Raw genomic sequence first — 13089 nt, 5'->3', positions numbered from 1 at the left:
CCTACATTGTGACAATATTGCAATGTAATTAAAAAAAAAAAAATCTTACAATATTTTAATGGCATTTTAAAAGGTTGGGAATGCTGTAGAAATGACTGTTATGTATCACTGTCTTAGGCCAATGATGTAATGTAAAATTGCACTAATCATCATTATGCGAGGTATATTTAGCTTATACTCATCGTGCTTTAAGAGTCACAACGATGACAGAGATATAAACTGTAGACCAGTGGTTCTTAACTTTTCACACCAAGTATACCTAATAAAATAATTAGCCTTCTGAGTACCACCAGAGCTAAAGCAGGTCTATAATAAAATACAACTACATGGGTACAGTGTGCCACCAATGGTACCTATACCAGTTTGGGAACCGCCGCCATAGACTAAAAGTGGTGGAAGGAAGCTCTGTACCCTGGAGAGAACCATAATAACACAGGAGATTCCACTGAGAACCAGTTGCAGAACAGAAAATAGCTGTGAAGCCCTCTATAAAAGGGAATTTTAGCCTGTGATCAAGAACTGTTTAAGATAACGTCACTTTGCTAAACAAACCATAAAACACCCTCTTTTTTTTAGCCCATCAAGTAAATAAACACATCTGTAGTGTATAAACACCAAAATATGACGTTTGCACCACTTCAGTGAGATACAATCAGTCATGACAAGTACCTCATGTCTACACCACTCTCCCATTTCCTCTCCCTTTTCATCAAGCTTGGGGTTGGTTCCCGTTTTATTTCTCTTTCAGTTCAGTTGTTGATCGCTCTTGCGCACAGCTGACACTCCAGGACAGAAAAAATCTCCCCTTATAGGCTCAGCGTGTGCTCTCCTCCCAAGCACATCAGCGGGACAATTTTAGCCCTCAATGCAAGAGCCGTCCAGAGCAGCGTGTCTGGCAACGGTCCACAGAGCTCTGCCAAAGCTGGGGTGAGCAGGAGAGGAGAGAAAGTAAAAGAGCGAGGGGGGGAGGTCTAGGGGGACAGAGGCACTGGGCGGGTGAGCAGTGGTGAAGAGAAGAAAGAGAGTGTTTATAACTTTGGGAAGGGCCAGATTCGGGCACAAACTTCTTTTTGTGGTTGCAGGGTAAGCTTTACAGAATTCTGAAATTTTGGAGGAGTGAACTTGCTGTTGGATTGGAAGTTATGGGTCCCGTTTTCATTTGGATATAGAACAGTGAAGAGGGGAAAGGTTGAGTGATTTGAGAGGCACAGGCAGAGGAGATGTCATCTTACTTTCCCCGTTCCAAGGACCTGACTCGAACCAGGAAGTCTGTGGCCGATTCACCCCCAGTGTCTCCGTCCTACACGGACAAGAACTACAGAGTAAGACCACCATTCAATAGAGATGTAAGAATTGTTCACAGTTTCCAAATAATGTCCTTAAATATCTAAATAATTACTAACCACTACTTCTGCGACTACTGCAACAGCATTTTGATCTTCAAGTGTTCCTTTCTATGCAAATAAAAACTGTCAACAGGGTTTTACTCCAGTTACAGATAGATTATTCACATTTAATTCTGTTTTCACTTGAATTCAAGTTCTTGATCGACTGCACTGCTCAGTTAAAGCAGACTCAAAATCAGTGTTATCTTCATATGTTAATTGTTATAATCGTAGGAATGTATTTTAGCTAACAGTTAAATCTCTTCTCTATGCACTATTTTGTGACAAAACTCAAAATGACTGCAATTCCTAATAGCTGTGTGCGTGCCCGAACATTCTGGATTCCAAGTGTTTATTTTTTGGCAGTTTCCTGTTTGTTTTTTGTTCCTGCCCTAAGTGTCTTACAGTATTCTCACGGGCACCGTAAAACTATTTTTGCGCCGTCGTGTTCAGAGATGTGTGGCAGTGCTTTTAGAGACGCAGCACCAACTCAAAACACTCCAAACAATTACAAAAGCACAATAAAACAAAATGAAAATACTAATCAAGTAATTAAATAATGTTCTTTCACACTAAACCTGAAGCAAAGCCACTTGTCTAATCTTCAGTGGCGTTTCAAACATGAATCACAAAAATTATAATGACTTTACTCTCTCTTGTCCACTTATATAATTGTTTAATATGTATATTCCCCCCCCCCCATAATTGCATGACTAACACAATTTTGTTAATATCTGTAATATTGCTAATTACTCTTTTTTTCTCTGATGCATTATCATTAGGTTTATGCAGACATCCACTTTAGGCGGTATCAGAGTTATGAAGACTGCCAGCACTTCCATGTCTGGGGAATGCTTTGAAGGGTGTATTTATAGCTCCTGTCGCAATATTAAAATGCAAACCTGCTCTTTTTTGGTAAAGTGTGAACATAACGCAGCAGAGTGCAATAATGTGGAAGATTTTTCGCCCCAAATGTGCGATATAAAAGGGAATGTGTGACGTGAGGGAAGATGTTTTCATTGTCGGCCAGTGAAAAACATGTGGATGTAGAGTAGCTCAGATTTTCCTATCAACAATTCTGGTCAGCCGTAAAGGTGTTGGAAGTTGGATTTTCTTGGGCATGTTAGTGTATATGGACCATATCACCTCAAGAATGCCTGATCTCATCTGAGCTTGGAAGCTACGCAGAGTTGGGCCTTGTAGAGCAGCAGTGTCCTCAGGCAAGACACTTCACCCACATTGGCTGGTATGAATGTGGTGTGTGTGTCAGAGGGGCCGATGGTACAGATTGGCAGCTTTGCGTCGCTCAGTCTACCCCAGGGCAGATGTGGCTGAAAGTGGCTTAGTGTCGCTGGAATTATTATTAGACATATTTAGAACACCTTTTTTATACACAAGAGTAAAAACTATTGATTTACTTCCAATTATTTCCTAATGTTACCCCAAATTTTAAATACACATTGAGGCGTTTTGACAGTATAATGGAGGCCAGATGGCAGATGGAGGAATATTTTTTGAATCTGTTAAATGGTATTAAAAGAAAAAATATTCAAATGGGATATCCGCACATTTTTTACTTTATTAACACGTACTTTTATCCAAACATGTACCAAAATGACATACTGATCCCATCGCAATCCAAAGACTGGAATGTCATTGTCAACATTGAGTTATAAAATGTATTAAATTAAGCATTACTTACAATATGCTTGAATGTGTTTGCCAGTGGTTTTCTTCATCTGGAAACCCTTTTTATACTATGTGAAAATAAAATAATGACTGAATATTGTATAGCCTTTGTATCAGCCTGACACACTGTTTTTGTCTTCCTGGTCGACTCTCTTCTGCATCTGTTCTGCTTCACATTGCGTACAGCATATGCCACGTCTCAACACTTCCATTTCTCCTAACAAGGGAATCAATTGTGCACAGATGCTATCTCAAGTACAATTTCAAATATGCTTCAGTACTTGGCTAGTTTACAAAAGGGAAATTGTGGACTTTTTATGTAAATTTCATAAATATCTGACTACACAGATATGAGGTAAACATGCTCAAATCAAGTCCTAATTTTACTGATAACAATTGTAATGTGGGCCAAGTTGTTAATGTTGTCAGTTTTTGATTTGCTTCTTAAACTGATTAAATAAGAAAGCAGAATGAGCTTCACACTTTGAGTTGCAAATCCTACAACTACAAACAGTTCTAAAAGTCCTTTCTCTGAATGTATCCTCAACAGGCAGGATAAGGAACTGGGAACCCAGGTTCACTTGTGGTTCTAATACCTTTTTAAATCAGCGAGAGTGCAAGCCACATCCCCTATCTTGCTGCTTGATTAGAGGAGAAAGTGTTGGTTTATTTTTGCTGGATTGTAATATACCATTTGAATTTTTATCAGAGATGCATATCCCTCATCTAACTGTCAAGATCAAATATTTACCAACACAAAACCAAGATCAAGTCAAAATTACAAAATCAAACTTTTAGTATTTTTTACCCCACAGTACATTTTCAAAATAGGCAATTTTTCTCCTTATTTTTTTGCGATATATTTATTTCATGATATATGGAGATAACAAAGCTGAGATTTAAAAAAAAGCAATACCTGTGAACCCAACACATTTTGTTCATGTTGAGAGTGGACAATACAATCTCCATCCTTGGCTTGTTCTGCCGAGGCTGTGAGGGTCTTTTTTCCTGGATGACTTTGCTGGAGCGTATGACCACATAAGGACAGGCAGCACAGGCTCACTTGTGTAAACAGAGTGAAATAGCTCCTTGGACACTGCATGAAATATCTCCTATCTGTACCAGTAAACGTGCAAGGAGAACCAACTCTCCTTCTGGACATAAATCTGACTTTATATCCCGTGTACAGTACATCTGCTTCTTTTCCTGGCAGCTTGCATTGCCACACAAGTAGATTATTAATGGAGAATTTAAAGAAGGTTTTGTTAATTTTAAATTAGTTTAATTTCTCGGCTGGCCTGGGAACGCCTCGGGATCCCCCCGGAGGAGTTAGAGGAAGTGTCTGGGGAGAAGGAAGTCTGGGAGTCCCTGCTCAGACTGGTGCCCCCGCGACCCGGCCCCGGATAAAGCGGCAGAAGATGGATGGATGGATGGATGTTAATTTTAAGTTAAGTTTAGTTTTAAAAAGGCACCCACGTACACAACAGGGGCATTATTAAGTCTTAAGATTCGTTGTCAATGTTTCGGCATTGAAAATATATACTTAATATGCCAAATTTGAGTCCATTTTGGAGACTGATTCTGAAAATGTTTGGTTATGATGTAGGCTTGGTTTGTTCTTGTTGTAGTCTTGGTTTAGATTTTAGATGTTATTGCCGAGCCATAGGGGTCATAGTGCACTAAATCTACGCACAATCAATTCAAGATACTGATTACCATAAGCTGATGTTGGCTCCTTAAAAACACCAAAGAGATGTGCCCTATGGATACAAGCTGCTTCATGGAGTGCTGCCACATGCAGGCTCTTCTCTCTTTTAGACCAATAACAAAACCTACTATTTTTGAAACAAGGAACAAAATCCTCATCCATCCTAGAACTTTAGACCGTGCACCCAAACTTTTTAAACCAAGCTTTTACTTCATATTCCAGACTTGTGGGATTGTTCCACACAGGGAAAAAAATATTTTGATTATATATGAAACGATGATTTTTGATCCATCAATGTTTAAATGGTACGTCAATTTGTCATAATAAACATACTTTTTTTTTTTTTAATTAAAATAAAATTTTACAATTTGGGAAAATATGGAATAGCATTTTTTCTGACAAGCATTGCAATTGATTTGATTGTTTTAATAGTTGGATTCTGTTTTACGGTGCACACTTTAAACATGTCCAGGAGCATTAATATTTGAGTGACAACTGAAATCTGAACTAATACACAATTCCCATGCATTTCATATCATGTTTGTAGAGGTCTAAACTACGGGGTTAGCAGGTTTTATCGCATAAGACAAGACTTAAATAATTGCATTCTCTGCTATTTACTAAATCTAACCATTCAAATTGTGATTTTGATTACGTCTTGCTGCCCCAGTGTGTGTACAAAATGTGTCCCGATATTTAATTTAATTTAATATCATCCCCAAAGCAAACAGGCAAACGATCTAATGAGAGCGTAATGAGCCTTGCACTTAGTAGTGGTAGCAGACGTGATCTCAGCCTCAGCGATGATGAATCTGTCCTTAAGCGTCACAGTCACCTCATCTACAGCCACCAGATCCGCCATGGCAGAAGCACGTTGGCCGGACAGTGCTTTGCCTGTGTGTGAGGTCAGGCAGTGACCCATCACAAAGGGGATATTTAGCCTTTGATGTCATGGTGTCGTCTCGTTTCGGCAGGCTCTGGTCGGTAAGCCCTTCTACTCCAAAGGACTACCCATTCTCAGAGGGAGAGTTGACCCTGGCGACCCCTGTCAGAGCAGTGTTGTTCTGAATTCTATCTCACTTGTGCATGCGCCGCTGCCCTGTGCGACTCTGAGCCTGTAGGGATAATTCACTCAGGGATTTTGTTTGGTTCTCAAAATGGAAAATGTGTCAGGTGTCAGAGCAAAGTAAAGATGAAAGAGTTTGGAAAGATTGGATTTTAAATTTGCAGAGACATATTCTATTCAGTTTACGATACTGTATTTTTTTATCCTAAGATTCGGGTTGACATTGCACTTTTCAAACGTTGTATGTGAAAGAGAAATATTTGAGAGTGCTAATGCAACTATTAAAAGTGTGACATGTATTTAATTGCATATTTGTAGTGATATGAACTAGATTGCAAGTAAATCAATAATTCAACTCTTAAGAGACATAGTATTTTGTTTTTTGTGTTTTTTCCACCATTTTCCAGCTCTTATCAAACAAAGGAATCAGAATGTTACACTTCATTGGTTACATGATGTTGACTGAACTGACTGAGATTGTTCTATTTTTTGTTTTGCAGCATGAACGACTGTCAAGGTAAACTTTTCTTCTCTCAATTACAGTTGCATCCAAATCTAAGTGACTCAAGGGAAGCATTATTTAGTGAATAAAATAACTGCGTTCCTCAGATATGACTCGAGTGGGGAGACTGCGACAGACAAACCCCTGGGTCGAACCAGCTCGTACACTCGCAGAGAGGCACGGCTGGCTGCGCTCATCAGAACAGAGCCAGACACAACGTCTAAAGACTACAAAAAGGTACAAAGTCATATTAGCTGAGCATCAGTAAGAACCTAAATCCATTTTAGCCCTTCCATTTGTACTGACTGGTTGAATGAGCTTTATTTAAAACTTGTTTTCCTTATTTACACAGCTAAAAAATAAAAAAAAATGTACCGTATTTTTCCGGAATTTAAGTCACACCTTTTTTCATAGTTTTGGCCGGGATGCAATTTATATTTATACTTATATACTTATTATACTTATATACTCCGGAGAGACTTATTTGTGATATTATTGGTTATTTTCACACTTGCAACCGCATTTCATACGCCAGTGCAACTTACATGTGTTTTTTTGTTCTCTATTATGCATTTTTTGGCTGGTGCGACTTATACTCTGGAAAATACAGTACTTTGCACAACAACAACAACAACAACAACAACAACAACAAGGGCTTCATTTATACTGTATGTAAAATGTTCCCATAATTTCATAATAGAACATCTTCATTACAATTTACCTTCAGACCCACAAGTCAAAGATATGTCATAGATTCCTGTCCCTCTACACATCTTCTCATCGATGATTGATATCAATTATTAAATCATGGCTAATCAACTGATAAATCAATGGTAATGGACACTTTGTTTTATTAGATGTACGAAGAGGCTCTCCATGAGAATGAGAAGTTAAAGAGCAGGTTACACAACAGCAAACAGGAGCTGTCCAAACTGCACTCACAGCTGGAAAAAGTGACGCAGGTACATAAGAGTATTTAATTTGCTTTTAAATTTGCAAATTTAGTGGATGAAAATGAATCATGGCTAACCATATATTCAGATCATGAAGTGGATATGCATGTTTTTTGAGTATTTCTCATAATAAAAACCTGACTTGTGTTTAGAAGCAAGACCGGATATCAGAGCGGTCCACTGCACTAGAGTCTGAAAAGAGGGTGAGTGTCTCATAATAACCATTACTTTAAAAATGTATCTATATGTTTTAGTATCATCAGCCATAAACTGATATCTATTCAAGTTTTTTACTATCCTTTGGGTAATCATTAGTCAGAAGTACTTTATTCATGGTTTAGTCTAATTTTAGACATGATTTAGGCCTTATATACGCCTAATATAGTCCGGGTTTAGATCTGGTGGTACTCGGAAAGCTATTATTTTTGGTGAAACATTTAAGAACCACTGTTTTATTCTGTATTTCTCTTATTATATACATATATATATATATATATATATATATATATATATATATATATATATATATATATATATATATATATATATATATATATACATTTTGACGTATTGGATCTAATTGGGTATTATCTTAGCTATTATCTTAATATGCAGTAGTAATATGTGTTTAGAAACACTACCTCATACCTAAAAAACACTAACATACTCATTACCTCTAAGTGGACCCGAACTAAAATGTTGTCAAATGAGTTTGTAATTGGAAATCACTACATGAGCGGTTCCACTTACTGTACATATTTTATTATGTTTAATTTGCAGGAAAAACAAGCTCTTGAAAAGCGAGTATCAGACATGGAAGAGGAAATCAAGGTTAGTACAGTCACCACAGTGTCATTTTTGAAGTTAACATCTGGCACAACCATAACACAACTGATCCTTAAAAGTAACATAAATGAGCAGTTGCATTCAGGACATTGAGCAGTATAGCAAATAAAACTCTGAGTAATAATGGTTGCAAAAGCGGTTTCAAATAAATGTCTGTTACCATTCATATACAAATGTATATTAAAATATAAATTATGCAATACAAAATGTGGGCTATGGAAAGACAAAAGCAAAGATGAATAGAAGCATTTACATAATAGGTTGATCTTTTGCATGAGGCTACGTTAGTCATCAATTACTTTGTATTTTCACTAGAAATAGGCAAAATAAAAATGTCAAACCTAATCACTTATTGGTGACTATGTTATAGCAACGCGACTACGTAATAGCCAACAATATTTATCCAAACACACCACAAAATCAGCATATTAACAATGGCGTGTCCTCCTCTAAATGTCCGCAAGCTTCTATAATGTTGTGTTGTCATGTGAAACCAGCATTTGTGGATCACTCTGCAGGACACTTTAGGCCAGGTGGGTGCTGAGACAAGGAGAGGGAAGGTTAATGCATGTGGGCTCATTAACTGCGTGTGTTTTGGCCGGAACCCTTTTTTTTGGCTCCCCCTGCTCCACTTCTCCGCTGCCGGGGTGAACGCAGTGACCTAGTTCCAGACAAATACCAAACCCAGTCCAACTTGCCTTTGTGAGATTTTCCCACAATGCACTGTGTATACTCCAGCTCCATGAAAGTAAATAAACTGTTAAATGCCCGGAGAAATTATTTACTTTTGGATGTAGGATGTAGCAGTCATGAACTTTCTGTACTGTCATTTTAAAATAAGAAGTACAGTTGACATCCAAATAATGACGGGAGCATTGGATGGTAAAGAAACATTTCTTTCTTTATTTAAACAACTATTCAAGTACCAACAACGCCTTTGTTGTAACATGTAATTTATGTTTCAGTGTATTCATAACAAAATATAAAACTATATGCAGGTTGTGGCTAAACTAAAGATGAGTTTTAGAGTGATATAGCATCTAAGATTTCAAAACTAAATATCACATTTATTGAATGGTCAAACATCCTCAAAAGTACATCCTTAAACTCAAAACCCATAAATATATATTTACAAAAACTAGGCATGTCCAAACTATGCCCGGGGATTTTTTCTTGGCCCTCAGGCTTCATGGTGAATTGGCCCAAAATTATCATAAGTAGTACTTTTCACAGCATGCCACCTTTATACACTCAATATTATACATTTTAACTTATCCTATTGAGGCTCTAAGGCTGAATAAAGGTCTAGTGTCATTCTAACCAGTGCTAAATGCAACAATTTGATTTATTCACTGTATTTACATCATGAGCCCATGGCCCTCGATTTAAATAATAAATAATAAACCAATTTATAGTAACATTCATTTTTAATTGGTTTGGAAGTTCCTCACTGTGGGGGGAATAAAGGGTCTCTTATCGTATCCACAATATTAAGTGTTGAGAACTGTTTTCTACTCTGCCAAAACAAATAGTTGTAGTTATGATCTGTGGTGCCCTTATCTCGCCAGTAGCCGTTTGTTTGACCCCTGCTGATGTTATGGTTGCCTCAGCAGGACCCCCCGCGGCTGTTCCGCTGTGGGTACCAGCCCTGAGGGGAGGGGGTTTGGTGAGTGCTCGGTCAATATGGCACCTGTATGTCGCACCCCACGGTTCTATAGGGCATGTAAACACGTGTGATACCAGACAAGCACACAGACTCAGTGTCCAATCACTTCACTGTGCACAGGGTTCATGTTTGTACAGGCCCGTGAAAAGAAGCTGTTATCCGATTCAACACCAGAGGGCGCTCTACGGCCAGCGACAGCGCTCTAGGTACACGCCTTGTAAATGAAACACAAAGGTGGTTATTTCTGTCAACTGCAGGTGCTATTAGTCTACTGTAGTGCAGAGAATGGTATTTATAGGTCTTATTAAAGTCGTAGACAGTATGACATCTAAAGAATAGCTGGACATAGTTTTTTATTTTGTAGAAAAACTGCTCAATTGTATATTTAGCATAGTATTTATTTCTGCTTTTGACTTTCACGTGTGTAATGTTTGTCAGTTGAGCTCATCAACATGTAATGATAATGAATTGGATTAGACCAAATACAGCCTTTGAATTTAGTGTCCACTTCACTTGTAATAGCTGATTTCCATTTTTAAATTTGAGTCAATGGATGTCTGTCTTTTCTTGAGTGCTGTGTTAATTGAACAAGGCATTTGAAATGAAGCATAATTGGATCAGAATTTTATGCATAATGCTAACACTAGTCTGAAACCATTTGTACAAAGTATGTAGTTACTCAGCTTTTTTAGGAGCCTAATAAGAGACTATTCCAAAGTCCAAGTTGTTCTCTAGACTTAATCTGCCCGTTCACACAAAAGCACAGATGGACAAATTGCTTCCACACGCAAGCCTGTTTGAAATAAAATAACAAAATTAGTTGTGATGCAGCAAACTCCTCTTTGCTTCAGAAATGCTGTTCTGAATGCCGGGCTTTGTTGGTGGTTTAGCAGTGTTAGAAGTTCAAAACCGCTGAAAGCTTTTTTGAACCATATTGTGTGGGGTTTGAAAAAGCCGGACGCACGATGACTCATCTTGCATCCTTTAACGTAAAGCTCACGACATTCATATTCAAAGTACTGCAACTGTCCTTTCAATGCGTATTCATTTGCTTTGCTTTTTATAACTCTGTTTAATTACTTCCTCTACCTTTGCATGCATGAAATCATTACTCATGTGGTGATAAAAACGATTTGAAATGTTTATGTATTTCGTGCTATTGATTTCTTTTTTGACAGTCCCTGAAAATGAGTGTGCAAATATTATGGTCACATTTGGTCAATAACATTTTATGGTGGAGAAGGAATCTTTTTTCAGTGAGTCCAGAATTTTCCCACTCAAACACTAAATGGGGTAGTTTTCTATAGGATCTGCCACAGTTATTGCTTTGCCTGGAATGTTCCCCAGTATGTCATTAAACTTGACTATCTCCATGGCGACATGCAGGGAACGCCACCAGGCCAAGTTACAGGTTTGATCTGTTGAGCTGCAAGGTATTTGTAGCTATAAAGTCACCTGTAATTGAATAAATGCAAAGATATCATACTATTGACATTTTCTGGCAAGGCAATCAAATCTCCATGGAGACAACACCATGAAAGATTCATCGTGCACCTTTAAAAACATGACCCAAAAAGAGGTGGAAAAACAGTAATAAAACCAGTAAATCTGAGTAAATGAAACAACACTTCTCCGAGACCCGTTTGTATGTTTGTTTGTGTCTGTTTCCTCCCTTGCACGCACTCTCCTCTCCTTCTCTACCTCCTTGTGTCCTCTGTCTTTCCCTAGGCTTTCCCTGCTCTGACCCAGGTGCAGACATTACGGAGGTTCAACCAATGTCTGGTGACTGAGAACAAAGCCATGCTGCGTGCCCTGGCCCGCCTTTCTGAAACGGCTGCTATGCCTGAAACTGAGGACCTCTGATCCTCCCTTGCCCCCTTCTATGTCTCCTTTCGTGCATCCTAATACTTCTGCTCTGTCTCTTCCTCCTTCAGCCCTCCTTCAGCCCTCCTTCACTCAGGCAGGTCCCACTTTCCCATCAATCCACCACTGCAAATCTCCCCAGGGCTGCAACCACAGACTAAACCAGAACTAAGTCAGGACTTGGCATGACAAACCAAAACATGCTTCAAAGGTCTGGACAATGTTCCAAAAATCAAGACGTTTCGACTTTCGTCCAAGACCATGATTTAAACCAGGTCTAAACAAAGACAAAAACATTTGAAACTAACATACATTTATGATATTTTATTATTTATCAGTAGTTTCAATCATATAAACAAGGAAAATCCTGATTTACAAATTGATAATTGGTGGTAAATGGGGTTGATTATTTTAAATCACAAGACATTACATTTTAGGCTCTCAATATGTTAAGTTTATGACCATATTGATTTTCTTTAGCATGTTGATATTGTGCAGCCCTGCTCCTCACACCCACCCTCAATCCTGCTAACACACCCCTCCTAAAACATCTTTCTCATTTGAAGTTATTCTTAGCTACATTCATCATCCATGTGTCATATCACACTTCACTGTGCACGTTCATCTGCAGCTATTATCAAACCACACATGTTAGCTTATCCAGGCTCAGGGTGCAGCCTTATATACCGGGAGCTAAATCTGTCGCTGTCAACCTGATCTTAAGTAAAGGGAAATCTGGTGTGCTTTACATTGTAGCTCTTATTTCATCAGTTCCATTTGTTCCATGTGTTGTAATGGTATTTGTGCTATTGCAGAATAAATAATTGTATTTTCTTCATGACATAATCAGTAGTTAAGAACAGGAGCTTGTATAATAACAAATTGGTAGATAACATTGTTTCTTAAATCAATTTGTATTTACATTTATCAATGCAAAATTGCGTATTCATAAAAGTATTAAATGGGACAAATATGAGCAAACAACTAAACCACATCTATAGGATTAAAGCCAAGTCCAAAGACATTTTTTTTGTTTTATGGACACCACCAGTTTTCCCTGTACCATATTTTGAGAATCACTTTCCCCAGTCTGACCTGAAATGGGACATGTACAGCTGTTTTTGTTTATCACTGTTCGAGGGGAAATACTTTGACAAAGAGCAGTGTATTTTTAGCCTTTGCTCCTCGACAGAGACCTGACCTACATTTGTGGAGTTGACCCTCTCACTGGCTTCTCCTTGTCTCACTCTTCACATCTAGATCATATCTTAGACCTTCCACTTTCCATTGCATGACCAGAAATGAAACGCATGCTTTTCTCACAGTTATAAAACATATAAGCACTAACATGTGACTTTTTGAATGCTGCAGGTATTGACAGAGCTGAAATCGGACAACCGACGGCTAAAGG

The sequence above is a fragment of the Eucyclogobius newberryi genome, unplaced genomic scaffold, assembly GCF_026437365.1.
Source record: "Eucyclogobius newberryi isolate DKJ021-1_F unplaced genomic scaffold, fEucNew1.0.hap1 SCAF_17, whole genome shotgun sequence".
Lineage (NCBI taxonomy): Eukaryota > Metazoa > Chordata > Actinopteri > Gobiiformes > Gobiidae > Eucyclogobius > Eucyclogobius newberryi.
The sequence above is the reverse complement of the archived record's forward strand: the minus strand, read 5'-3'. Positions refer to the sequence as shown.